Here is an 18,083-nt window from a genome sequence, read left to right on the forward strand (position 1 = left end):
AGGGAAGCCATGACAAACCTAGACAGTGTATTAAAAAGCAGAGATGTCACTTTGCTGACAAAGGTCCATACAGTCAAAGCTATGATTTTTCCAGTAGTCATATATGGATGTGAGAGTTGGACCATAAAGAACGCTGAGTGCCGAAGAATGGATGTTTTCCAACTGTGGTGTTGGAGAAGACTCTAGAGACTCCCTTGGACAGCAAGGAGATAAAACCAGTCCATCCTAAAGGAAATCAGTCCTGAATATTCACTGGAGGGACTGATGCTGAAGCTGAAGCTCCAATACTTTAGCCACCTGATGTGAAGAGACAACTCATTGGAAAAGACCCTGATGTTGGGAAAGATTGAAGGCAGGAGGAGAAGGGGGCGACAGAGGATGAGATGGATGTTATCATCACTGACTCAATGGACATGAATCTGAGCAAACTCTGGGAGATAGTGAAGGACAGGGAAGCCCAGCGTGCTGCAATCCATGGGGTCATGAAGAGTCAGACAAGACCTAGTGACTGAACAACAACAAAAGTCCAAAAAAACCCTCAGTCAGGACCAGCTGTATACAAATCTATTTGGGGAGAATTGACATCTTAATAACATTAAGTTGACCAGTTAGTGAACATGATATACCCCTCAATTTATTTAGGTGTTCTGTAGTTTCCCTGGGCTTCCCTAGTGACCCAGCTGGTAAAGAGTCTGCCTGCAATGCAGGAGACCTGGGTTCCATCCCTGGGTTGGGAAGGTCCCCTGGAGGAGGAAATGGCAACCCACTCCAGTATTCTGGCCTGGAGAACTCCATGGACAGAGGAGTCTAGTGGGCTGCAGTGTTTAATGGTTTTTAGTGTTGGGTCTTGCACCTCTTTGATTAGATTTATTCATAAGATTTGATGGTTCTTGATATTATTATAAATGACTTAAAAATTTTTCACTTTCTAGATGTTGCTAGTTTATAAAAACTCAATTAATTTTTGTGCATTGATTATATCCAGCAACCTTGCTAAATTTACTCATTCGTTCTAATATTTTGCAGATTATTTTGGGTTTTTCCACGCACAGTTTTCTCACCTGAAATAATAACAGTTTGTATGTTTCCATTCCAGTCCTTGTTTGTTTTATTTTTATTTCTTGCCTTGTTGAGATGACTGGGTCCTACCATACAGTCTTGAGGAGAAATGTCAGTGATGGACATCCTTTTCTTGATCCTAGGGGATCCTTAGGAGAAAAGCACTCGCTATTTCACCAGCAATGATGTTAGCTCTGTGAGTGCACGTGTGTGTGTGTGTCTGTCCGTCTGTCTGTCTATCTGTCAGTATGTGTCTGTGTGTTTGTCAGATATCCTTTATCAGATTAAGGCACTTCTCTTTGATGCTATTTTTTCCTTAGAGTTTTTGTCACGAATAGGCAGCAACTTTTCACAGATATTTTCCTCTCTCTGTTGACCTTCGCTCACTCATGGCTGCAGCTCTAGAAGCTGGGAAGCTGAGGCTGGCCCGAGGCCGGAGGTTTCGGAGGCAGTGATGCCCTCGCGGGGGCCGGATAAGATGGCTGTGGGGGTGGGGGCAGTGTGGGGCCCTGCAGAGTCAGCGGTGACACGCGTGCTCGCCCACCTCGGTCCTGTGAGCTCCTGCCCTGCTCACTCCCAGCAAGGACTTGGGCTCTGTTTTCTGAAAGAAAGCTAATCCCTTTTGCATGACCCTGTGCCGGGCACTCTTGTTGGTCGTCGTGGGGGACACACGACCCTGGTACTGTCTCGGGCTTGCAGAGTTCCTGTGCATCACGCCCTCACGAAGCTCCTAGGAGGAGCCTGATTTAGGCCAGAAGCAGCGTCCACCCCCACAGCATCCCCCTGCCCGACCAGAGGCCCTCGGGGACAGTCAGATGATGCCCGAGCAGGCAGAGAGCCGTGGAAAATGCTCCAGCTGATTCCACCCTCACCATTTCATCCCCTGCCCAGTTGTCTTGTGGAGTCCTGGCCTTCCCAGTGTGGTCTGGGAAGACTCAGAAGGCTTCCTTCCAGAGCCCCAAGAAGCCAAGAACGGGAGCTGCCCCAGGCCATTCCCGTCCCTGGGTGTCCTTTCAAAGGATTTCTGGATGGATGAGAGACTGTGGCCTGTGGGCAGTCAGGGGAGAGGGCATTTCGTTGTTTCAGATTTCTGGGTTGGCTCATATGTTCAGACTCTGCAGTTCCCACACTAGATACTTCAGTCCGCTGGGAATAAAAGTCTTGCTTGCAAGAAACGGCCGCCACATTTGTTGCTCTGCCGCTTCTGCTCCAGCCCCCTCCCTGCTTTCCACGGCAAGTCTCTGCCACCATCCTCTGCCCCCCTGCCCAACGCCAGACTAGCGCGGAAGTCAGAAACCTCACAAGTGTTGGGAACAAATGGCAAACCAGCCCAATCCTGAAAAGAGGGGACATTTATTGGTTCACAGATCTAAAACTTCGAGAGGGAAATGACTTCAGGTGTGGCTGGATCCAGACGCTCCAACACGGTTCTCGTGCGTGCGACTCCCTCCAAGACAGAGGTTTACGCTCAGGCTTCGCCTTTGCCCCGGCGAGGGGGATCTGGCATCCATCCTGCTGCTTAGCAGCTCCAGGGGAAAGGCAGCTCCCTCTTTAACAGAGGGGGCGAAAAAGGGCAAAAATCCCAGGAAAGGCTCTCGTTGGCTCAGACCAAGTCATAACGCCCGTGTTGCGAATCGGCCTCACTGCAAACACTGAGAATGTGGGAAGGCTGGATCCTGAGCAGGAAAGGGGATTTGCAGCCAGAACTAAATGTGCCAGGCAGACAGAATCCCAGGTGCCTCCTCCAGCTGCCCCGCCCACGTCTCTGCTCACATGTTTTCCTTCCTGGAAGGTGGTGCTCTTTCCCGCGATTAATGTTTCCATCCTTCTGGTCCTCACCTCCCTGTGAACCCAGGTTTCCAGTCACACTGAGCTCTCCCTTCTTTCAATTCACCGGGTGCCAGTGCTCTACACACGTGATTTTGTTTTAAATGTTTATAATTTTACTTTCTTCTCATTATATCACGATACCACTCGTTCCCCCAAATAAATCAGAAAATGCGAAGATGAAGTTCCATTGCCTCTGGGGAGGTGACACTGTGCCCAGGCGTGGGTTATAGGAGGTGTTTCGGACAGGAGAGGGGCAGAGCCAGGCGTGCTTCAGGCTCGGGGGCCAGCACGCGAGAAGACGCGGGCTGGAGGAAGTGACGGAAGCTCGGCAGGTAGGAGTGGAGCGCGAGGGTCAGGGCTCCGAGAGCAGGCCGGCAGAGAGGGACAGGAGCCTGCTGGGGGACTTTATCCGGAGGCCGCGTGCTCTGGCTGGCATTCGGGACCGCCCTCTTGGCTGAGGTGAAGGCTGAGGTGATGCTGGCTCTGCCCAAGGTTAGGGTCCTGGAGGCGGAGAGGCGCAGGGCAGTGGGAGCTGGGGGAAGGGTGGGGGAGAGGGCTGAGTGAGTGCTGGGCTCTGGCTCGAGCCGAGGTGTGGATGGGGAAGATGTACCAGCCGTTCCCTCCTAGATGGACCCAAGGTGGGTTTGCACTCACGTCTGCATAAGCTGCATGGAGTTGCTTTGATGGGGGCTCCTTCCCCTCTCAACTGAGCATTGTTCCGTATCCATGGCATGTCTTTGTAGCACCCTTGGCCGCGCCTGCACTGTGAGTTTTTAACCAGCGACCCATGGAGGCACGCTGAGCTGTGTCTGCCCTGCCCGTTTAGTGTCTGACCAGCTGCCAGCTTGCTGTGTGCCTGCATCACCTGCCCGTGTCTCACCTGCAGTTCTCTCAAGCTGACCCCTCCCGGCTCCTCTCCGCCGTGGCCTGCATTTTGGCCACTAGACGGCGCGATTGCATAGCATCCCCAGGAGGCTCCAGCCCCACTCCAGTCCCAGGGCCGAGAGCTCAGAAGGGCACCCAACCGCCCAGTTCTGACCTCCGCCCGCAGCTGGACTGCCCAGCCTCGCGCAGAGACCCCTGTATGGGTGGGCCTCACGTCCTCGTGCCCGCTGAACTGCCCGAGGGGGCGGCGACCTGCTGCCCACTTGCAAGAGGGTGTTTCCACGCTTCCTGCCCTGCAGGAATGAGGGGCTGGCGCTCTGCACGGCGGCTTCTGAAATGTGGTATCCAAATTGCTGCTGGTGCCTGGGGTGGTTTGAGGGGGTGCCAGGGTCTACATTACCAAAGCTTCTTTGGTATGTTTTTAGAAAAGTAGCGGTTCACACATCAAATCCACGATTTCACAGATACCGTCATTATTTAGAATGAGGTGAAATTAAAAGAAAAATACTCAATTTTAATTTATTTAGGTTTAAAGAAAAATCACAGTGTGGGTAGCATACAAATAAGTCACTGACTTCACTGCATTTGTGAGGTTCCAGCTAGGGGTCTAGATGAGAAAGTACAATGGGTGCATAAAATCTTACAAGGGCTGGATGTAAAAGCCTAGACCCTGGAGAACGAGTCTTAAACCCTTGGAGCCTAGAAGTGGAATCTTTGAACCACAGTATCTTTGCGTGATTTTCAAAAATACCATGGAAAGACAATATTTAATAAAGAATCCTTAGAATTCTTAGAATCCATGAGAATCCTGGGAGATTAGATTTAGGAGATTCTGACCTCCCAGGACCTGTGTGTGAGGAGGCTGCCTCAGGAAATGGCAGAGTCAAAAGGGACACTCGGGGACTTGTGGAGCGCCTGCTGAATGGCGGCCCTGGAGGCTCGAAGCCCACCTGGGTCTTGCCTTTTCCTGGTCCCGGGGTCCCCCGGTACCCCGCAGCGCTCAGGGCTTCCAACAGGTTCGATCCCTGGATCGGGAAGATCCCCTGGAGGAGGGCATGGCAACCCGCTCCAGAGGAGCCTGGCGGGCTACCGTCCATGGGGTCACGGAGTCAGACACGACAGAGCAATGGAGCACGTCTCATATTCAGAGGCAAATGAGCGACCTGTGTAAACACACGTCCCCGCCCGACGAGTCACCTGTGCTCCCCGCAGAATGCCGCAGTCTCCGGGGCAGTGCTGACGGGGGGACCTGTGGCAGTGTGGCCCGTCGGGGAGGACAGTGTCTGGAGGGCCCGGTGTCTCTGGGTGCCCTTCAAACCCCTGCCTACTTAGAGCCCCAGTTTTTGCTCTCTGTTCTCACCAGGAAATGGGGTGCCTGGACTGGGGACCGCAGAGATTGGGGACCCAGGGAAAGCGCCTTGCCGTTGCGTCCTTAGTGATCTCAGTGTTCAGATGTCCACCTGGAGATGAAACTCACTACCTTCTAGAGTCCTGAGTGTTTCCAAATCTGTTCTTTCAAGACTCAACTCAGGGTCACCTCCTCTGGGAAGCCTTCCAGGACTATTCCCCTCCACGGAGCTGAAGTTCTCCCAAGGGCTTCATCGAGGTGCCCCTCATGCGTCTCCCGGCTGCACACTCCTCTTCGCTGAGAGCCCCAGTGGAGTGGTTATTCCCCAGTCTGTTTTGATGTCTTAGAATTAGTGACCCAGACTTTGCCAGCTCAAGGGCCCACAGGGGCCAGCTCAAAATGTGGGGGACCGTGGGGAACCAGAGGATTTACCAGAGTGGCTGTTCCTCACCCCACCCAGTGACCTCATCAGGGAACGAGGGTTACCAGTGTTACCAAATCTTACAGGTTTCCTAGAAATCTGGATTTTTTTTTTTAAATAAAACCTACCATTCAAGAAATGTTGGTAATTTTTTTTTTAACATGAAAATCTCTCCGTTCAGGCTAAATCAACACTTCAGCAGAGTAAGCCCCTGAACAAACACTCGGGGGCCTCCGCCTCAGGCCCTTGTGGACCGGGGTTGGTGTCATCACAGACAACAAGGAGGTTTTCAGCCGCCGTGATGGCCGCCTGTTAGAGCATTTCGAACCCCATGTTCTCCAAGACTTGCCCCAGAGGTTAAGGATGTCAGTCTGGAGACACGACGCCTGGATTCTTTGTCAACCCTTCCATCGAGACCCCTGATGTGACATGGACCCTCCTTCCCCTTGAACCTGGGCCCTCCTGCGTGTCCAGCGGAGTCGGGCAGAAGGGACACGGGGCCGGATTCTGGGACACTGGCGCTGGGAACCCCGCCTCTGCTCCCTGAGGAAGCCCCTGCCGCCGTGAGGAGGAGGTGGGGGGAACCCAGGACCCCGCCCGCTCCTCCCGCTGAGCTTCCCCGCAGCCGCGGGCACACACACACCGCCTTGGAAATGCTTCTCCCAGGCCCCCACTGCAGCGGAGCCAGCCGACACCACCAGGAGCAGGGACCGCCCTTCCCCGGCACAAACCTCTGGCAGAGGAGCAGCCTGAAGGTCAGCGAGCCCCGTGGCTCGCCCCGGGAAATGCAAGGGAGACCATGCGGAGCTGGGGTTCGAGGGAGAAGGGGGCTGCCTTTGCGTCGGACTCAGCACACCCTGCCGTCCCACCTCCCCAGACCCCGTTCCTCCCGCCCAGCCCCTGGGCTCTGGGTCCCTGCTGCGGCCAGAGTCCTTCTCCAGGAGGGTTTGGGCTGCCCAGGGCTCAGGCCAGATGGACTCAGGCTGAAGGTGCGGGGTGTCAGGGAACCAGGCCTGGGGAGGCTGGGTGCAGCCAGCAGAAGCCCCGAGACCCCGCAGTCCTGCTCGCGGTCCCCGGGAGAGGGGCTGCAGGTGAAAGAGTTTGCACGCTGGGCCGGGACTGCGAATGCCAGGGCTGTGAGCCTCACACAGACCACCCTCCACCCCGCCCCCAGTTTCCTTCCCCGAAACACAACAAAGGAATAGCTCACATCTGCTGGGTGCTTACCCCGTGAGAATCTTACTCCTGTTAATGGATTCACCCTTTCGACAGTCCTGACCCGGTCTGTCCTGGAGTTATACCCACTTTTCAGATGGGCACATTGAGGCCTAGAGAGGGTAGGTCACACCCCTAGGCCACTCAGCCAGGGAACTGCAGAGCCGGAATTTCACCCCCAGAATCCCGGCCTGGAGTCCACACCCTGAAGGACACGACGCATCCGTGTCCTCACAGTGGCAGGGCCTGGAGCCTGGGCTCCGTTCACCCCCGCAACGCGGACAGGAGGCTGAGGCCGTCTGCCAGAGGCTCCAGATTCACAGTGGTGTCTGGACCTGAATCCAACTGCTGGGCGGGGGGTGGGGGTACGCGGAGGAGCTACAGGGCAGGGAGACTGGCCCAGAAGGAGGGGTCTGATCCTCCCAGGAGGAGAGCTCCCCACCCCTTCAGCACAGCATCGAGGGAGCCCCGAGGAGATGGTGAGCCTGGGAAGGCGTTGAGAAGTCTGCTTGGTGAGACCGCTCCTCCCAGGAGGGGCCTGTTTTACCCCCCACTCTGGCCTGAAAGCAGAAGGGTCCAGAGGAGAAGGAATGCAGATCCTCCTACCTCGGGCTGGGAGGAGAAGTCCGTGGCCCCTCACAGAGCCACGAGAGCTCTGACACCTTCACCCCCGTGAGCAGGCCGGCCTGGCCTCTGACCCTCACCAGCCCTGCAGACGCGGCCACTGCGGACATGCCCTCGCTGGGGGAGGAGGCCCAGGCGCGGCGGTCTCAGGCCCCCACTTCCGGTCCAGTTAGAGGCCAGGCCACATTCCTTCCATTGGCTTGTTTGTTTCTGTGTCGTTCAGTCACTCAGTCGTGTCTGACCCTTTGCGACCCCTGGACCGCAGCACGCCAGGCCTCCCTGTCCCTCACCGTCTCCCGGAGTTTGCTCAAACTCGTGTCCATCAAGCCTGTGATACCACCCAACCATCTCATCCTCTGTTCTCCCCGTCTCCTCCTGCCCTCAATCTGACTGTGGGAAAACAGATACAACGTGAACTTTATCATTTTAACCACTTTGTGTGTCTGGTTTAGTGGCGTTAAGTACATCGACCCTGTTGTGCAGCCGTCAGCACCTCCATCTCCAGAACTTTCTCATCTTCCCAGACTGAATCTCTGCCCCGTTAACCACTAACGCCCCACCCCTGCCCCCTGCCCCCTGGGAGCCAGCGTCCACTCTCTATGCATTCGACTGTTCTCAGGGCTTCACGTAGCAGGATCATGCACTATTTGTCCTTCTGTGACCCGCTGATTTCCCCGAGCACCATGTCCTCGGGGTTCACTGGTGGTGTAAGCCTGTGTCAGAATTTCCTCCCTTTAAAGGCTGAATAATATTCCATTGTATGGGTAGACCACATTCTGCTTATGCGCCCTTGGGTCGCTTCCGCTTTGGGGCTGTGAGTAATGGTGCTATGAACAGGGTGTACAAATATCTCCTCAAGATTCTGTCACTTCTTTTGGATACACATCCAGAAGTAGAATGGCTGGGTCACACGAGGATTCTATTTTTAGTTTCTTAAGGAACTGCCATCCCGTTTTCCATGCCCACCAGCGCTGAGCAAATGTTCCAGTTTCTCCATGTGCTCCCAGCAACGGTTTCTTTCTGGTGCTTGTCTTCTGTTGTCCTGGTATCTCAGTAGCCATCCTGATGGATCGGACTTGGTATCTCACTGATTTGCATTTCGCTAACAGTCGGTCCCACGGAGCATCTTTCCAAGTGCTCCTTGGCCATCTGAGTGTCTTCTTTGGAGACTTGTCTGCTCAACTCCTTTGACCATTTCTAAAGTCTGGTTTTTGCTTTTCGTTGTCGTAGAGTTGCAGGAGTTCTTTATACATGCTGGATATTAACCCCTTATCATACAGGTGGTTTGCAAATACTTTCTCCCATTCTCAAGGTGGCCTTCCTTTCATTTTATTTTTTTTTTAAAGCCTCTGTCTTATAACCTTTTGTCTCACATGCATACAGAAGAGCGCATGGAACACAAATGCCCAAGTCGTTGAAACTGGGCACACCTGTGTCACTGACGCTGGCTCCTCCTCACCCCTGCCCCCCAGCCCCTTCCCCTCCCCTCTTCCCGGGAGGTCCCCATGATGCTGACTTCTCCCCGCTTAGGTTAGCATCACTTCCCAGCCCCGCCCGCAGGAGCGGGTGCCCTCCCTGCCCCGTCAGTTACTCTTCTGTGCTCCCAGCCTCCCGGGAACTCAGGAAAATAACCACCTTCCTGATAAAGTCTTGGTCCCCAGGACACTGTCTCTGTCCATCCTGGGCTGTCCTTGCAGCCTCTCGGAGGCAGACAGACGGCTCCTCTCCCCCAGGACCACAGATCCCACTCTCAGGTTTCAAAAAACGACCTGAAAAGTTGTAAAGGCTGATAGACAGCCATAGCACGAAAGGCGAACGTTTCAAGAGGAAAACTGAAAAGTCAGGTCTCTCTCTCGTGCCCCCGCACCCCCGCCATCCAGCTGCCCTCCGCATGGCTCCAGCATTCCCAGGCCCCTGTGTCTGCTTCCAGAAATACTGCATTCTGTCACCAACAGGAATCCTGCGTTTACATCACACAGATGGGCCTCGCTCCACACACATTCTTTACCTTGTTATTATTATTCTTTTTTACAGCAAAGAAAATCAAATTGAGCCAAGTAGCCCCCAAACAATAGTACTTAATTTTTTTTTCCATTTTGAGATACTTCAAGACTCACAAGAAGTTGCAAAAATAGTACAGCAAGTTCCCATGGACCTTTCCCCTGCTTCCCCCAGCTCCCCACTGTGATAACATCTTACATAATCACGGCGCATTGTCAAAACCAGGAAACTGACATTGGTGCAGTATTATTAACTCAAAATCAGACCTTATTTGGATTTCACCAGTTTTTACATGTAGTAATTGTTTTGTTTTGTTTTCTGGTACATAGTTCTGTGAAATTTTATCACATGCATAGATGTTGTAACCATCAGGATGTCGCACTGTTCCAATCCCCACAAAGCAACGCTCGCACATTAAACGCTTTGTAATCACACCCTTGCCCAGCCCTGTGCCCTGGCAACTGCTGATCTGTTATCTCTGTAATTATATCACTCTGACAGTGTTAAATAAATGGAATCATACAGTACGTAACTTTCTGAGCTCGGCATTTTTTTTTTTTTTTTTTTTGCTCAGCACAATGCCTTTGAGAGCCATTTAATTTGTTGCATATCACTAATTCGTTCCTTTTGATGGCTTTGTAGTATTCCGTTCAGTAGAGGCACCTGGTGTGTTTATTCAGTCACCTGTTGAAGAGCAGTCGGGTGGTTTCCCGTCTCTGGTTCTTACAAATCAAGCTGGTGTGTATGTTCACACACAGGTCTCTGTATGAGCCTAAAGTGTTGGTTTTTCTAGGAGAAATATCCAGAAGTACAGTTGCTGAGTTGTATGTAAGCCTAAGTTTTAACGGCTAAGAAACTGCCAAGCTCTTTTCCAGACTGCTGTACCTTCTTACCCACCAGGGTGTTTGAGAGTTCCGGTTGCTCTGTGGCCTTGTCAGCCCTTGATACTGTTAGTTTTTTTTAAAAAGCCATTTCAGGAGGTTTATAGTACTGTCTAACCAGAGCCCTGTCCTGCATTCCCCCAGTGGATAGGGATGTGGAACCTCTTTTCTTGTGCTTATTTGCCATCCAGCTTCGAGAACTCCGTGTCAAGAATCTTTGCCCGTTTCGCAACCGAACTGTTAGGCTTCTCGCTGTTGGCTTTGGAGCGTTCTCTGTCTATTCTAGTTACAAGTCTCCTAGAGACGGGGTTGGAGGTCCTTTCTCCCGGCCGGAGTCTTGTCTTTTCTTCCTGCTGGCAGAGTCCCCTGCAGCGCACACATCTTTCATTTTGCTGAGGTCCAGTTTATCCCTTTCTTCTACTTAAGGGCCCGCCTGCCAGCTCAGGAGACTCAAGTTCCATCTCTGGGTTGGGATCATCCCCCTGAGAAGGAAATGGCACCCCACTCCGGGACTCCTGCCTGGAGAATCCCATGGACAGAGGAGCCTGGCGGGCTGCCGTCCACGGGCTCACAGAGTCGGACACGACTGAGCACGCACACACTGGACCCCTTGCGCTCACCTCACTGCGTCTGTGGGTCGTTCCGAATCAGCGTGTAAAAGGCTCCCACGGTGTGTCTCTGTGGCCGCACGTACGCCAACGTGCAGCTGGAGCACCGTTTACTTCACCGTCCCCCGTGGGGACCGAGCCGTGAGCTACGCGTGAGGACCGCAGTGAAGAGCCAGGAGCAGACCTCCTCGCGCTGCAGCCCCACACGGCTGCGGATGGGGAGGGCGGGGGTCCCAGGCCTTTGTGCCTATAGCACCCTCCACCTGGAGCCCCTTTCTGCTCCCTCCGTCTGTCCAGCCCCTCCCACAGTTGGCAGCCAGACCATAGAGGGCACACAGCCTTCTCCCCGAGCGGTCTTCTTGGGCCAGGAGATTCCCAAATGGCCCTCATGGGAGCCTGGAAATAGAATGGCTCTTTCTGGCACCTGCCCCTGCTCTGCTGCGGAAGGGTGTCAGCGGGAACACCCAAGCCTCGCTAGCTCACGGGGCATGTGCCTCGTTCCATTTGCCGGAGATTCCGCCCCGCCCCTTCCCCAAGTGGTTGATGTCACAGGAAGCGATTACAGTGGCCTCTTCATCACGGTGAACCTTCATCCCCAGGCCCCAAGCGTCTGAGAAGTTCTGTCTTGGGGCCCTTCTAACCAGGCAGTGAGAGATGTGGGCTTATGCCCCAGCTTCTGTTACATAGTTGAGTCTCCTGCTGTTTGTTGCCTGTGATGGAAGACCAGGCTCAAAGGGTAGGGGGACTTGTTGATTCCTATAACTGGCAAGCCCTGGGGTTTCAGGCATGGCTGACGTCAGATGCTCACATGCTGACAGATGAAGCAATGGAGGCATATACTTGGCCTGAGGGCACGCAGCAAGGCATTGCCTTCTGCTGGCTCTGATTTCCTCCGCCACTTCATTCTCAGGCCGCCTCACCTGGGCTAATGGGAAGGTAGCCACCAACAGCTCCAGGCTGACCTGGACCAGCAGAGAGAATGCCAATGTCCCCCAACTGTTTCAACATAAGTGCCGCCAAGGGCTGTCACTGACCACACTGGGGACACCTTCCCATCCCTGCATGGGGAATGTGCCGGGGGTCTGGGCTGCAAATGGTCACAGCTGGGGCATCCACTCACCTCTGATGCGAAGGCAAAGAGCTGCCCTGCCCGGGCTGCCCAGAGGCTACACTGGGGTCAGTGTCAGAGCCATAGTGGGGGCGTCCCTGGGAACTGGCGTCCTTGGGCTGGCTGTGCAGGACAGCAGAGACCAGGGAGGAAGGGACTCTGCTGGCCCCGTGGCTGGCTTGGGCAGGGGCAAGTGGGAGGAGGGGGTTGTTCCCGCCAGCCCCGCACCTCCCTCTCCACAAGCTCAGCGGCCCAGCACCCCTGAGCAAGCTTTAGGCTCATTGCCCCTGGGCCTCTGGAGAGGTCTTGAGAGACTTTCATTGAAAATGTTTCCCCTAATATGTTTGTTTTTTAGATTATAGGACCAATCAGTTGTTGTTATTGTTGTCCAGTCGCTCAGTCCTGTCCGACTTTGCGACCCCATGGACTGCAGCACACCAGGCCTCCCTGTCCATCACCAACTCACGGAGCCTGCTCAAAGTCATGTCCATCGAGTCAGTGATGCCATCCAGCCATCTCATCCTCTGCTGTCCCCTTCTCCTCCTGCCCTCAATCTTTCTCAGCGTCAGGGTCTTTTCTAATAAGAGTCAGCTCTTCGTATCAGGTGGCCAAGGTATTGGAGTTTCAGCTTCAGCACCAGTCCTTCCAGTGAACACCCAGGACTGATCTCCTTTAGGATGGACTGGTTGGATCTCCTTGCAGTCCAGGGGACTCTCAAGAGTCTTCTCCAACACCACAGTTCAAAAGCATCAGTTCTTTGGTGCTCAGCCTTCTTAATGGTCCAACTCTAACATCCATACATGACCACTGGAAAAATCATAGCCTTGATGAGATGGACCTTTGTTGGCAAAGTGATGTCTCTGCTTTTTAAAACACCATCTAGGTTCGACATAGCTACTCTTCCAAGGAGCAAGCGTCTTTCAATTTCGTGGCTGCGGTCACTGTCTGCATTGATTTTGCAGCCAAAGGAAATGAAATCTATCCCTGCTCCCACATTTTCCCCATCTGTTTGCCGTGAAGTGATGGGACCAGATGCCATGATCTCTGTTTTTTGAATGTTGAGTTTTAAGCCAGCTTTTTCACTCTCCTCTTTCACCTTCATGAAGGTGAACCCATCAGTGCTCATAGTAAGATGCTGAAACAGTTCAGGAAGATCTCAAGTGGTTAATAAGACTTTTCTACCTGCCTGGCCCCACAGCCGACACGGAGGTGCCCGGCCAGGTGCCGCTCACTGGTTCTGGGCCCTCCCCTGGGGCAGGTCATGCAGAAGTGAGGCTGGAGCGGCGTGCTCTTGCTTAGTCTGCAAGGGTCCCTGGTCTAAGTGCGGATTCCTGCCCGGGGCCTGAGCCAGAGGTGTGGTTCCTAGAGGGGGTGTGGGGGCAGTGGGGCTGGGAATCTGCATCGTAACTTGGGGAATTCCCATGGAACCACTGGCCTGGGAGCGTCTGAGAGTTTTTCCGGACCCTGCAGTTCTGGGAAAAGCATCTGTGCTCAGAGGCCAGGATCAGCCGCAATTCCCCAAGAGCTGCTGGGTCTTCCCCTTAAGGCAGTGATGCGGGAGGCACTGGGGCCAGGCTGGTGTGACCTGGGAGGACCCTGAGGGGCGAGGGGAGGGGCCTGGGCGGGTGGGTGGGGTAGGCTGGGCTCCCGTTATCCCGAGTTAGCGACTGGGGAGGGGTGGGGAGTCTGCTCGGGTGCCCCCCACAGAGATCGTGGGACTAGCCCTGCCTTCTGGGGACCGGACGTCACGCACACGGTTAGGACCACCGATGCCTTTACTCAGCGCGGCTAATGGTGCACTTGCCGGCAGCCTGACAAGTCTCTGCAGGATAGGTTGTGGACTGGGGGCCTGACGCCTACCCTCTGACCGCAGCTGGACCCCGGGGACCTGGGGCCAGGAGACCGAGGGCAGGGGGAACCCAGCCGCAGCTCACGGGGCTCCCAGCTCGGAACCAGCCCCCACGGTGGGTGCAATTGCACCCCAGGGAGCAGGGCCCTGTGGTCAGCGCTGCCGCCTCGGCTCAGCCTCCAAGCCTCAATACCCTGCACCTGGTGGCCTCCTCTAGGCCCTGGATGCAGGTTCCCGAGACAGAAACCATGGCCAGCCCGGCTTGCTCCCGAGACGACCGCCCCCCGACGTCTTCCCAGGGGCGGAGTCCACCGCAGCCCTCGATTTTAGGAATCTTTTTCTGCCCACTTTCACCTCCACTTGACTTCCTCCCCCTCCCACCTCGAACCTGGAGCCAGGCACAGATGTCTCCTGCATCCTTGAGGAAGAGATGCATGTCTTGTCCCGACCCCAGGTCACGGCTCAGGGCACGCGGAGCAGTGCATTAACCCAGGCCGGGTGGGCCCCCGCAGGCCTGCAGCAGGAAGGGAGGCGGGGAGGCCCTGGGAGTGGACCCTGGTCATGACCGTCAGCGCCCAGCGCCTCGCCTCCACGCTCCCTTTGATAACAGTGGCCTCTGCACGAACCCCTCAGAACTGCGTGCAGAACTGGGTGGGCTTGTGCCCTGGGGGCTAGGGGTGGGGCTCCAAGACCTTGGTTTTTAAAATTGGATTCTGAAAACTGTGTGATTCTCAAAGGAACAGAGGTGCTAATTTGCTTTCTCCTGTGTGCCGCGAGCCAAGCATTTCATGTGCTCTGATACGGGGTTGGGGGTTTGCGCGCCTCGTGGGGCCAGCCCACTGCGTTCAAACCCTGGCTCAGGAGAGTGTTTACTGTGTGACCTGCAGCAAACAGAGTCGCCTGAAAACCCTCCGTAAGTGGTGGCTGTTGTTACGGTCTCGTTTCTTCAAAAGAGCCCAACACCGGAGGTACCGGAGGGTCAGAGAAGGTGCTTTGACTGCAAATAGCAGAGCACCACGGGGCTGCCCTGGTGGCTCAGCGGTAAAGAACCCGCCTGCCAATGCAGGACACATGGGTTCCAGCCCTGAGTCCGGAAGAGCCCCTGGAGGGGGACACAGCAGCCCACTCCAGTATTCTTCCCCGGAGAATCCCATGGACAGAGGAGCCTGGTGGGTGCTGCCAGGAGGTTGCAAAAGAGTCAGACACGACTGAGCAACTAAACAACAACGGAGCAATGCCAGGGTGGCTCCTGTGACGAGCCGGGAGCTTCGCGAGACCTTCCGAGGGGCCACTGCAGAGCCGGTTCCGCATCGGAAGACATCCTTGAGGACTCGCTGTCCTTTTTGCTCTGCCGTCTCCGGAGCAGGTCGATGGACACATTGACGGGAGGGCCCCAGGGCTACGCTGCAGCCAGGCGGTCTGGACAGGCTTCCTCAGCGCTCACGGCCGGCAGTGCTGCAGGAAGGGGGACCCCTTCCAGGGCCCCGGAGTGGGCTCATCTCAGAAATGAGTTGTCTGAGGAGACACACATGCTAACGAAGCAAGAGACTTGTTTATTGGGAAGGGGTGCCTGGGCGGAGAGCAGGAGGGTCGGAGATCCCAAGAGGACTGCTGGCCACGTGGCTTGCAGTCTCGGGTCTTACAGAGAGGGGGTTAGTTTCCAGGTCATCTCTAGTCAACCATTCTGACCCAGGGTCCTTGCTGGGGTGGGGTGCACTTCGCTCAGCCAAGGAGGATTCCAGCGAGAAGGATTCTGGGAGGACAGCAGGACAGACGGACGGGCATCTCCTCTCTCCTTCGGACCTTTCCCGAATTCTTCCAGTTGACGGTAGCTTGTTAGTTCCTCATCCCTCACCAGGACATCCTGTTGCAAGATAACAACACATGCATGTGGTTACTCCCGGGCAGTTTCAGTCAGTGGTTCCCCCAGCAGCAGAAGCATCTGGGAACGGAGGAAGGACCTCGTGACAGAAGGGATCATTGATCCCACTCCATCAGCACCCCGTGTGGGCTGGAGGACACATCCAGGATGAAGCGTAGTCTCCTGCCCTTGACTTTGGACTTCACCATGTGACCCACTTTGGCCACCGGAATGGAACAGAGGTGACAACGTGCCAGCTCCAGACCTGGCCGCTCAGGGACCTCGTGTGCCCTCCCTCCCAGCTTGCGCCTTTGCCCCCACCACGAGGAGAGCGATCACAGCCAGCACACTGGTCCAAGGAGGACGAGAGGGACAAGAGGCAGAACCGCCCCGGCTGCCCGTGGGCCCGTGTGAGCAGACGACCCAGCAGAACATGGCCGAGTCTGAACACTGGTCAACCCACAGGCCCACGAGAGTGAACGGCTCTCGTTTCAAGCCTCTGAGGTTTGGGCTGGTTTGTTACATGGCATGAGTGTGGCGTCACTGACTGATACATCCTCCAGACAGACAACTGTTCGGCAATTAGAGCAATCTTGTTAGCTGTCCATCTGAACCTGATGAAGGTTCCCCTTTATCTGAACCCCCTTCCTACAGCAAACGCATCCCTCACTGCTGCGTCTTGGAGGGAAGCAAGGAAGCCAGAGAGGCAAGGCACTGCCTCCCTCTGTCTCCTGGAGGCCACCTCTCTGGCCCCTGGTCTCGGGGACTCGGATTTTTAGCGACAGGTTCCAGGATGCAAGGGCAGTGGGGCGCTCCCTCCCACAGGCAGTGGTGGCTGAGATGGTGCAGCGGTGCAAAGACCTGGTTCTCGCCCCATCTATCTTCCCCGTCCTGGCCCTTATCTCCTGCTGGGCCTCGTTCTCCAGTCTTCCTGAAGATTCCACGAGTACCTGGCAGCCTCTCCATAAATTCTTCTTTATCCTGAAACGGCCAGGCTCGGCCTCATTGCCGGCACCTAGGCGCCCTCCTGGTGCAGGTGGGCAGCGGGTTTCCCTGTGGCTGTGTTTCCTCCTGTGAGATCAGAAACAATGATAATAGTACCACTTTCTCAGGCTGAACCGGAACAATCCACCCAGAGGGCCCAGCATGGTGTGCACCCAGCAGATGCTAGCACCCGTCCGGGCAGCTCCAGGGGAAGTCGAAACGATGGTTCTTGAAGCCAGATGTGTCTTTGTGTCCTTTAAAGTTACCCCGGGGAATTCCCTGGCAGTTCAGTGGTCAGAACCCAGCACTTCCCCTGCAGGGGGGGGGCCAGGTCCAATCCTGGGTTGGGGAACTAAGATGTCTCAAGCCATGTGGTGCAGCCAAAATAATAATAGTAGTGAAGTTACCCCAGAGCCCCAAAGGGCTGCACCCACCTGTCAAGACGATGGTGGTGATAAAGATGGTAATGACGGCAGCTGACACGGCGTGCTGCATTTTCACTGCCAGGCCCCATTCTAAGTGCTTTACAAACAGATCTCATTTAACGCTCACGTGCGGGAGGAAGGAACGGTCGTTTCCCCGTTTTGCAGATGGGAACATTATGTAAGGCGCAGAGAGCGGAGGCGGCGTGCCCAGGGTCCCGTGAGCAGTAGGCCGTGCGTTGGAGTTTGACCGCAGCCATCTGGCTCCAGAGTCCACGGCTGGAGGACGGAGCTGCAGGGACCTCAGCAGACGCTCCACAGGGGCTGCCTCTGTGAGGGGCCCCTGAGGGAGGCCTCTTTGCCTGAGTTTGGGAGAGGCTCTGCCTCTGTGCCCACTGGAAGCAGCAGCCCTGGGGCTTGGGGCCCGTGGTCATAGCCGTCCTTGGCGGGGAAACGTGGTTCCGGCGGGCCTGCTCCCGCCCCCGTGGCTGCTGCCTGCCGTGTGCGGGGCCAGCCTCGCTCCGGGGGCCCCGGGGAGGCGCCCACCTGTCCCGAGGCCCTGGGCCCAGCGTGCTGCCGCCTGCCCCGCAGACACTGGCTTGTGCCCAGGAAGCAGTTGGCAGCAGGCGTGATCACTGTGGCCCAGGGGCCCAAGGTCACTTCCTGGGGTCACAGAGCTCCTCGGCATGGAGCCCGGACGGGAACACATGTCGGCCAGCCCCAAGGCCCCCGGCGGTCACCGGAAGGGGCATGTGGCATCCATTAGGCGCACGTCTGGCCGGCAGTGGCTTGGTTGTGGTTCCTCTTTCGGACAAATAATAAAGAAGCCGGTCACTGACATTTATGGAGTGTCTGTTACTGAGGGCAGGCCCTGCACGGTGACCCCATTCAATTGCCCCAGCTCCCCTCCAAGCGCCGGGCCGCGTGGACGCGCATCTGCAGAGGAGAGAACCGAGGCGCGGGGAGGCTCCGAGGCGGACCAGCCGC

General features: G+C 55.7%; 1 long non-coding RNA gene across 1 annotated transcript; it reads right to left on the reverse strand.

Moving 5' to 3' along the window:
* Window positions 1-15,163: 15,163 nt before the first annotated feature.
* LOC122425128 lies at window positions 15,164-17,630 on the reverse strand. Its single transcript, XR_006264713.1, has 3 exons — window positions 17,109-17,630; window positions 16,641-16,761; window positions 15,164-15,693 (listed from the first exon to the last, which is right to left on the reverse strand). It is a non-coding gene; the product is annotated as an uncharacterized LOC122425128 (long non-coding RNA).
* Between the last annotated feature and the right edge of the window lie 453 nt (window positions 17,631-18,083).

This window comes from Cervus canadensis, chromosome 22, assembly GCF_019320065.1.
Source record: "Cervus canadensis isolate Bull #8, Minnesota chromosome 22, ASM1932006v1, whole genome shotgun sequence".
Classification (NCBI taxonomy): Eukaryota; Metazoa; Chordata; class Mammalia; order Artiodactyla; family Cervidae; genus Cervus; species Cervus canadensis.